The sequence below is a fragment of the Tupaia chinensis genome, unplaced genomic scaffold, assembly GCF_000334495.1.
Source record: "Tupaia chinensis unplaced genomic scaffold, TupChi_1.0 Scaffold000596_1, whole genome shotgun sequence".
In the NCBI taxonomy this organism is placed as follows: domain Eukaryota; kingdom Metazoa; phylum Chordata; class Mammalia; order Scandentia; family Tupaiidae; genus Tupaia; species Tupaia belangeri.
In genome coordinates this window covers 388,169-398,210 of record NW_006160112.1, presented here as the reverse complement: position 1 = coordinate 398,210, position 10,042 = coordinate 388,169, and the positions used below count along the sequence as shown (strand labels likewise).

General features: G+C 40.5%; 1 pseudogene; it reads right to left on the bottom strand.

Annotated features, from left to right (window-relative positions):
- Positions 1-7,715: 7,715 nt before the first annotated feature.
- Positions 7,716-8,566, bottom strand: LOC102468103 (olfactory receptor 2G3-like; annotated as a pseudogene).
- Positions 8,567-10,042: the final 1,476 nt, after the last annotated feature.

Genomic DNA, 10,042 nt, shown 5'->3' with positions numbered 1-10,042 from the left:
TTAAGTATTTTATCATTTACAGTTGGGTTTACTTTTATTAGTAAGAAAAAGTTATTTTTGTATTATGAATACTAATTCTTTTATTTATTTATTTATTTTAATTTTTTTTGAAGGTTTTTTTTAATTGTTTTTTTTTGTTTGTTTGTTTGTTTTTTTTGCTATAGGGCGCGTGCTGCGCTCACCAGACAGAGAGAGACTTAGAGACAGAAAGCGAGAAATCAAAATCAACCCCCCCACCCAGGGGGATGGCCACGCCACAATCCCTTCTCCTCCATTCTCCTCTCGGGATCTTGGGCACGCACACACACGTGTCCAGTGTGAGTTTTAAGCCACCAGGTCCGGGACGCGAACTGCGGTCGACTACATGGAAGTCCAGCGACATAGCCATTATGTTAACTGCTGGTCCCAATACTAATTCTTTTGGTGAAATGGATTATTGATATTTTTCCTAATTTTTATTTTGATGTTTCTTTTTATTGTATGTTATTGACTTTAATGTAGTTTTTCTATAAATTTGTTTTATATTTTGTTCTTTAAGATCTTCCATAGGAATGATATCAGCCAGAGGGCCAAACAGCATTTTCAACCGTCATTCCTCAGATTTGACCAACTATTTATGCAAGGAAATGCCTTTGCAGGAGCCATGGGACAAAGTACGTGGGTGCGCCACCAAAACACAAAGAAGCGCCATGAAGAGGATTGAAGGACTCTTCTCACCCACACCAGCTCTCCCGACTCTTGGCAGCACCACATGGAAAGAGAGAGCCTCTGTGTGAAGCAGTGATGTGAACACCGGACTTTTTCCTGGGTCCCAGCACTAGGCCCGCCCTAGCACAGCCCAGCAGCAGCCCAGCCCTACAGACCCTGTTCCACGTTGACCCAGTACTGGGTAAACTCCAGCAGCCCCTGGCTCCAGACTTTCCCATAGCCACAGGCCTTTGGCCTGCCTCTGAACAACGTGCTCTAGGCACCAGACAGCTCTCACCGACCCAGCCGTCCAGCCTGGCCCAATGTCAGGGAAGCCCCCACAGACACCAGCTCCAGACCCACCCAGTCCTCAAGCCTGCCCAAATCCTGCTCAATCCCCTGGTCTCAAGCTCCACACCACGCAGGTGCCAGATCAGGATATGGTCCATGGCACCAGGCCAATCCCAACACCAGATCAGACCTTCTGACCCTAGCCTTCGATTTTTAAGTTTATTTATTTCTTTCTTTCCATGAGCGAAAGAGACACAGGGAAAAAGAGAAACAACACTCTCCCTGCCCCCAAAGAATCTTAGTGCCATGATCCACTGCTAGTCTTAGTCAGCTCCAGATCACGGGCAAGCCTGTGCCTACGGTACTCAGCGAACCTCGGAGTTAAACCAGAAAGCTTCCCAGGTGGAACTGGCTCTGGAGCTTCACATTTTCCTACTGTGGCACCAACCAGCCTGCTCGATTTATGTGAAAGAGCTCAACAACAAAAGCTGAAACACACTGATAAAACAAAGGAGACACACACACACACACAAAGAAAACACATATCATACCCATGGATTGGAAAAAGTCAATATTGTTAAAAGACCCATACTACCCAGAGTGATCTACACATTAAATGCAATTCCTATTAAAAAAATAGCAGTTATTCACAGAAGTGTGTGTGTGTCTGTGTGTTTGTCTGTGTATATGTGTGTGTGTGTATGTGTGTATGTGTGTATGTGTGTATGTGTGTATGTGTGTATGTGTGTATGTGTGTATGTGTGTGTATAAAATTTGTGTGGAATCATGGAAGACCCAGAATAGCCAAAGCAATCTGTGCAAAAAGAACAAGGATGGTGCCGTCTTATACCAGACTTCACAACATAACCACTGTAGCTTCAAAACAGCCGTAGTAACGAAAAGCTCACAATCACTTGTATCTATTTCTCTAAAACCTTTTTAGGGGCTTCATGCTAGTAGTGTGAATACCTCCTTTGCTATAAGAAATTGGTTTTTCTCTCCATTTAATAAAACGATTAATGAATTTAAATCCTAAGAAATTAAATCTATTTCACACTGATTTTGGAAAAAAAAATGATTAAATAAAGTCTACTTTTTTGTTGGAAATAACAGAGAAGAAAAGTTTTGAGAATTCATTGCACATTTTATGAAGCAACATATTAGAAACAAATAATGTGTTATCAATCTAATAAAAATTAGTCTTTTTAAATTTAATTTTATTATCATAATCTTTTTATATTACATTGAATCAAATGTATCTTTACAGTGTATTACATTTCTTTTTCCAGAAGGAATACCATGCATATCAGTCAAGACAAAGACATTACTATCCACAACATCATCAAATAACTTTGCATCATTTTTTTCAGATTATTATTATTATTATTTAAACGTTCAATAACTACATATCATTTGACTTGTAAAAAGAATTTATGCAACATGAAATACTTCTCAGACCAGTCCAGTTGAGAATACTAGACATGTTATCATCAACAGGTAAAAAACCATTTCTGTGTCCCACTAATGTCATGCCTCTCTATTTGCTATTTGTTCTCTTGCTATCCTTCTCTATATTTTTCCCTTCTCCCACCCCATTTCACACTGTATTCAGCATCGTTAACTATTTTCACTCCTTTTATGCCCTCCAATATTTTTATCTGTACCATAAAGTGTGGATAGTTGGTATATATTACGTGGATACATACAATATCTTTCTTTCATATCCTAGCTTGCTTCACTCAGCAATAGATCCTCCATATTAGACCACTTTCCATCAAATGCCAGGATCTTATTTTTTTTTTAATGGCTGAGTAGTATACCATAGAGTATATGTGCCACACATTTTCCTATCCATTCATCTGCTTGTGGACATTTGGGTTGGTTCCATGTCTTAGTGATCATGAATAATACTGCAATAAACATTGATGTGCAAGTACTTTTCCAACTAAGCATTCTTCTGTCTTTGGGTAGATACCCAGAAGTGGGATTGCTGGATGAAATAGTGGTTTTACCTATAGATCGTTGAGGAACCTCCATTTGTTCTCCACAGTGGCTGAACCAGTTTACATTTCTACCAGCAGTGTAGGAGAGTTCCTCTTTCATCACATCCTGACCAACACTTACTCCTTTTTGTATTTTTAATATTCACCATTTTGACAGAGGTAAGGTGATATCTCATTGTGGTTTGAATCTTCATCTCCCTCATGATTAGGGATGTGGAGCATTTCCTCATATTCTTTTTAAGCTGTTCATAGAGAGATTTTTCTTAGAGAGATTTTTTTTTTTGGTTCCTTTTCCCAGCATTTTTTTTTTTTTTTTTTGTAAGCCACATGAGTTACCTGTGTAATCTGGTCATCTGAGGAATATTTGACAAAAATATTCTCCCATTCTGAGGGTTGTCAATTCACTTTGTTACTGTGAAGAACAAGTGCAGAAATGTTGCTGTGCAGAAACTTCTTAGTCTGATACAATCCCACTTGTCTATTTTAGGGATTATTGCCTGTGCTTTGGGAGTCTTATTTAAGAAGTCTTTGCTTACTCCAATGTCTCCCAGAGTGTCCCCAGTGTTTTCCACCAGTAGTTTTATAGTTTGAGGTCTTAGATTCAGATCTCTAATCCATTTTGAGTTGATTTCTGTTAATGGTGAAAGATGGGAGTTCAGATTTATCTTTCTGCAAGTGGATACCCAGTTTTTCCAGCACCATTTACTAAAGAGGTTTTCCTTTTCCCAATGGATTCACTGGTATCTTCTGTCAAAAATCAGTTGGTTTTGGAGGGAAAGGGAGTATGTTCTCTTTTCTAAACACAGGCCCTGGTTGTTGTTAATAGGCATACTAATTTTTAATATGCTTAAATAAGAAAAAATACTGTTTCTTTGGTGATACAATTACCTTCACTAATTTTTTCTGTTATACATTATGTAAGTTTTTTCATACTTCTTTTGTTTTGCACAAATTTTATTTTCCTTTCGTAAATTCAAGACAATAGGCTTATTGATTATTTTTTCTTTAATTATTTTACAGCTGCTGAAATTATCACATTACCTTTAGAATACAATCTGATTTCCTCTGTACTTGTTAAATGAAGTAATTATTTTGTGTATTTGTCTTTTTATTTAAACAGTTGCATGTTTAACAATTCTGTCTTTTGAATTTTAAACATGCTGTGTGAGCTAAGTTTGTCTATACTGGAAGATTTTTTTTTTTTATTGACACATGGGAAAATACACTTTTAGGTAACTTATTTTAGACAGAAGTTTCTTTGCCTGTAGTCACTCCGTCAAATGCTGAGAGAACCTTCTAGTTGCTTTCATTAGTCAGCCAATAAATATTTATTCATGGAAAAAAAGATTAGTTGGCTGTAAGCTTTGGGGTTTATTTTTGGGGTCTCTATTCCAAAAAATCGGTCTTCTCATATATATTATTACACTTCCACACTCACGTTTTCTTTTGCAGCTAGTACCGTGTGTGTGTGAGTACACAGAATGCTTTTCCAGCTTTCATAGTTTCACACTATATACAAAGTGGGGTCTGTATAAAATGTATGCATAGGGCTGGCAGGTGGCATGATGGTTAAGGTGCTGGACTCCCACATGGCCAACTGCAGTTTGAATCCCAGACCTGGCAACTTACTTTCTCACTTTCCCTCACTCTTTCTCTAGTCAAATTAAGAAGTAATAAAAAATACAATTAAATAATTAAAAAATAGAGAAATGTTAATTGGGTCGCAAAGAATTAAAAAATAATTTTATTTAAAAGTTCAGTTAGATAGGGACTAGCAATTGGCATAATGGCTATGTCACTGGACTCCCATGTAGTCGACCACAGTTCAAGTACCAGACCTGGTGGCTTAAACTCATGCCAGGTGCATATGCATGTGTGCCCAAGATCCCAAGAGGAGAATGGAGGAGAAGGTATTGCAGCATGGCCATCTCTCCTGGGGAGGGGGGTGATTTCTCACTTTCTGTCTCTCTCTTTCTGGTGAGTGCACACACCGTATAGCAAAAACCTCTCAAAAAAATTCAGCTAGATACAAGAGAAAACAAAGAGCAGCTAAACAAAATTAGCAAATGATACATAAGCAAAAGGAAAACATCAGCAAACAAAGAAACCATAAAAAACCCAAACAGAACATCTAAAGCTAAAGAATATAACTACTGGGAACCAGCAGTTAGTGTAATGGCTATGTCTCTGGACTCCCGCAGTTCGTGTCCCGGACCCGGTGGCTTAAACTCATGCCAGGCACGTGTGCGTCCGTGCCCAAAATCCTGAGAGGAGAATGGAGAAGAAGGGGTTGTGGCGTGACCATCTGTCCTGGGGGGTGATTTCTCGCTTTCTGTCTCTATGTCTCTGTCTGTCTGGTGAGCACACACACCCTATAGTGAAAACCTCTCCAAAAAAAAAAAATAAATGAAAAAGAATATAAGTACTAAATGAAAAAATTTAATTAGTAAATAGAAAAATAATGACTAAATGAGGTCTTCAACAGTAAATTGGATCAAGTAGAAGAAAGATTAAAATGAAAGATAACAGGTGCTGGTGAAGATAAAGAGAAATTGGACCCTTGTGCAGTTAGCGCAAATGTGCAATGGTGCAGCCACAGTGGAAAGCAGTATGGAGAGTCCTCAGAAAATTAAAAATGGAATCACGACATAATCTAGCAACCTCATTTCTGGGTATAGACTCACAGCCTTGAAATCAGCATCCTGAGGAGATGTGTACACTACCATGGTTCACATTGCCCAGGATGGAGAGAAACAAACGCCCATCAAAAGTGAGTAGATTAAGAAGATGCAGTATGTTTACACAACAGAATATAATGCAATTTCTTAAAAAATATCACTTGTAACAGTGGGATGAACACAGAGGCCATCACGCTAAAAGAAAAGTCAGGTGTAGGAAGACAAATGCCACATACACTTAAAGCTGGACTCTTGACCAGTTGAATTCATAGGCACAGAAAGTAGGTTGGATTTAGGGAGGTGCTATTCAAAGGATACAAAATTTCATAGGCAGCATTTTTTTTTCAGGAATAGTTCAGGATGTCTATTGTACAATATGAAATATACATGACTATCGTTCATAGCAATTTGTTGTATATTTGAAAATTGCTAAGAGATTTAAATGTACTTGCCACAAAACAATAAGCAATTGAGGTGAGATGATAATTAGCTTGATTTAGTCTTTTACAATTCACATGTATATCAAATCATTATATTTGATATTGTAAACCATACATATGCACAATATTTTTCTATTAACATTTATCAAGGAAGGAAGGAAGAAAGGCGGTAGGGACAGAAGGAGGGAAGGAGAAAGGGAAAGCAGGAATTTGTGACATGGATGAATCTGGAAGACATCCTGCTAAATTGCATAAGCCAGTCACAAAAGGGCAACTAGTGTGTGATCCCACTTATATCAGGTGTGTGAGATAGACGTGGATGCAGAAGTAAAGACACACTCAAGGGAGGGCCGAGGGGCTTTGTCCCGGAGGGTGAATGGCTCGGCATACAGGATGGTGAGGTCTGAGGTGTTCCGCACGTCTCTGTGCCTACAGCCTGAGTACTGCACCGTGCAATTAAAGTGTTAAAAGGACAGGTGTCATGTGTGTTCTTATAACACAATGACAAAACAGGTAAGGGAACCCCTAGAGATGGAGCACACATGTGTTATGCTGATTGTGAGGGTCTTCTCATGAGTGTTTGTAAGTTGTAATTCATCAAACCGTGCAATTAAATAGGTGCACTTTTTGTCTATCAGTTATTCCTCAACAAGGCTATTTTTAGCATGTAAATAATAGCATATTTTAAAGTCAAATTATCTCTATTGATCTAGTTTATGAAATGCTTTAGGATAAAGTCATTCAAGGATTTTTATCCTCCAGAACATTTGTGTCTGCCGTGTACACGGTGGGCTTAAGATCACCAGAAAAGATGCACTCACTAATTTCTACAAAAAGAGGTTTAGCATATTTTGTTTCTTTTACCCTTACTGAATTCTTGAAATATATTTTTAAATGAGAAAGAATAGCTAATACAACTCCTAGTCATCAATGAATTTGAACTATGAGCAGGCACCTTCTGCCTGGTAAACAAAGTTCATGTGGAAATTGATTATTTTCACGAAGCATTAGTGGACAGACATTACTATATAAATATGAAATGCTTATTTGGCAGAAACAGAACACTTTTTTTTTTAGAGATATCGTTGCTTGTAGGGTGCATGTACTTACCAGAGAGACACAGAGACAGAGAGACAGAAAGCAAGACTACCCAGGGGGGCTAGTCACATTGCAGTCCCTCCTCCTCCATTCTCCTCCAAGGATTTTGGGCATGTACACACACATACCCAGTGTGAGTTTTAAGTTGTAGGGTCCGAGACTCAAAATGTGGTCAACTATGTGGGCATCTAGCAACACAACTATAACACCATCTGCTGTTCCTGAAACTGATAATTTTACCCCAAAACAGTTTTAGAAGCCTCAAAACCGAGTGAAACAATAAACATTTAAGCTTTTAATTGAATTATTGAGAGTAAGTGTTGGAGGTACATCATGGTGGGAACCACAGGTCACACCCACCCACAGCTCTCTTCCATGAATAAAGCTGACTTACACAAGCGCACAGCCAAACAAGAGAGCCGATCACCTTACGGAGATACCTACACGAATGTGATGTGGTTGCAGTGAAATTTAGAGCCATGGGTGGGCTGAACAGGAGCTGAGTGACATCACTTCCTCTAGTGCCTCCGTAGGGAGCCCAGTTTTCCTGAGAGAAGCTTCTTCAGAGCCTCTTTGACGTCCTTGTTCCTGAGAGTGTAGATGACAGGGTTCAAGGTGGGCGTCACCATGGTGTAGAAGAGGGAGATGAACTTGCCCTGGTCCTGGCTGTACCTGTCTCTGTCCCTGGGTTGCAGTTACATGTAAATTATGGTGCCGTAGAAAATGACCACCATGGCAAGGTGGGACGAGCAGGTGCTGAAGGCTTTGTGCCTCGCGTGATCCTGAGCACAGCGCGAGTTATGAGGCCGTAAGAGAGACAGATGAATGCTGGAGGGATCACAAGGAACAGAATGCTAACCACGAAGAGCACCAACTCGTTGATGGTGGTGTCTGCACAAGCCAGCTTGAGAAGAGCGGGCACTTCACAAATGAAATGGTCCAGCCGGTGGTTGCCACAGAGAGGCAGCTGCAAGGTCAAGGTCGCGTGGACCAGGGAATTGGCCACACCGCTGAGCCAGGAGACTGAAGCCAGCTGCCGGCACACGCGCGGGTGCATGTGCACCACATAGTGGAGGGGTTTGCAGATGGCCACGTAGCGGTCGTAGGCCATGACCGCCAGCAGCACGCACTCAGTGGAGCCCAGCGCCAGAGAGGTGTAGAGCTGCAGGGCGCAGCCACCGTAAGAGATGGTCTTCCCGGGGCCTCGCAGGTGAGCCAAGGTCTGGGGGGCGAGGCTGGTGGTGAAGCAGACGAGGGTCAGCATATAGAAGAAGAGGACGAACACGAAGAGCACAGCCTCCAGGCGAGGGTGGTCTGAGAAGCCCATGAGGATGAAACCCACCAGGGCGCTGGCATTGGCCGACCGCATCCCGCGGAGGGACCCCAGCTCCTAGAGGGGACCCTGGGTTCGTGCGAAGCCGCTTGCGGTGGAATAGCAGAATGAAAGCAGCAAAAGGGTCATGGAGACTGAGTTGTGCGAACTGCTAGCTGGAACATCACTCCCTGCTTCTTCATCCCAGCTCAGTGGCTTTTGGAATTCATGAAGGCTTTCAACAGGGTTGTGGGGACTGACTGCTAAAGCCAGTCAGAGTGGGTATGTGCATGGAAATAACGTGCTGAAAATAAGTATCTTTTAAAATAAAGAAGTAAACAGCTTCTCTATGGTTTTTAACTTTAAACAAAAATACATACAATATTCAGATCTGATCATAGGCACAGAAAGTAGAAAATTTCTCCCTTATCTTACCCTCCCCTCACACACATACCCTTACACTGGGTTCTGTCTCATAATGTGAAAAGTTAGGTTAGCCATGTATTATCTGGAGAGGCTAAATAAACAAATAAATAGATTAGTTATATAATGAATAATATAAATTTAAAACACATATTCTACAGCTAAATAGATAAAGTTTTAACTAGATTTTACGAAATAATGTATAAAAAGATTATTTTCAAATGTGGAGATGGGAAAGTATTCATGGATTGAATTTTTTAAGAGATTTTTGCTATAGGGTTTGTGTGCTCATCAGAGTGACAGAGAGATAGACAGTGAAAAATCAGCCTCCAGGGGAATATCCATGCCACAGTCCTTTCTCTTTAATTCTCCTCTTGGGATTTTGGACATTCACACACATGTCTTGGTATGTTATAAGCTGCCAGGTCTGGGACTCAAACTGTAGTCAGCCCTGTGGGAGTCCAATACTTTGACCATCACACCACCTGCTGGCCTCTGGAATGAATTTTTAAAAAGCTTTTCAAAATAGGTAAGATTACAGGGACAATATTATCGATGACAGCAAGGAAATGAAAAATCATGTTTCAGTAATCAAAGTATATTCTATATGTTTAAACTATCTCATATAAACTCACTCGGTGATTTAATTGCCAAAAAATAAAATTAATTTTTAGATATCATATATATGGGGACCAGCAGATGGTGTAATGACTATGTTGCTGAACTCTCATGAAGTTAACCGTGGTTAGATTCTTGGATCCGGTGACTTAAACTCACGCCGAGCATGTGTGCGTGTGTGCCTAAGATCTTGAGAGGAGAACAGAGAAGAGATTGCAGTGTGGCCATCCCCTGGCGGGGTGAGTGAAGTGAATTCTTCTGTCTCTCTGTCACGCTCTGTCTTTCTGCCAAGCACATGTGTCCTATAGCAAAAACTTCTCCAGAAACAAAACAAACAAACAAAAAAAGAAATCATACACACACACACACACACACACACACACACACACAATGTTATTTAGACAGATAAGCTAAAAGTTTCTTAACATTCAAGAAAAAATTTCCAGGCGGAAGCCGCGCGGGGCGCCCGGCGGAAGCCGCGCGGGGCGCGGG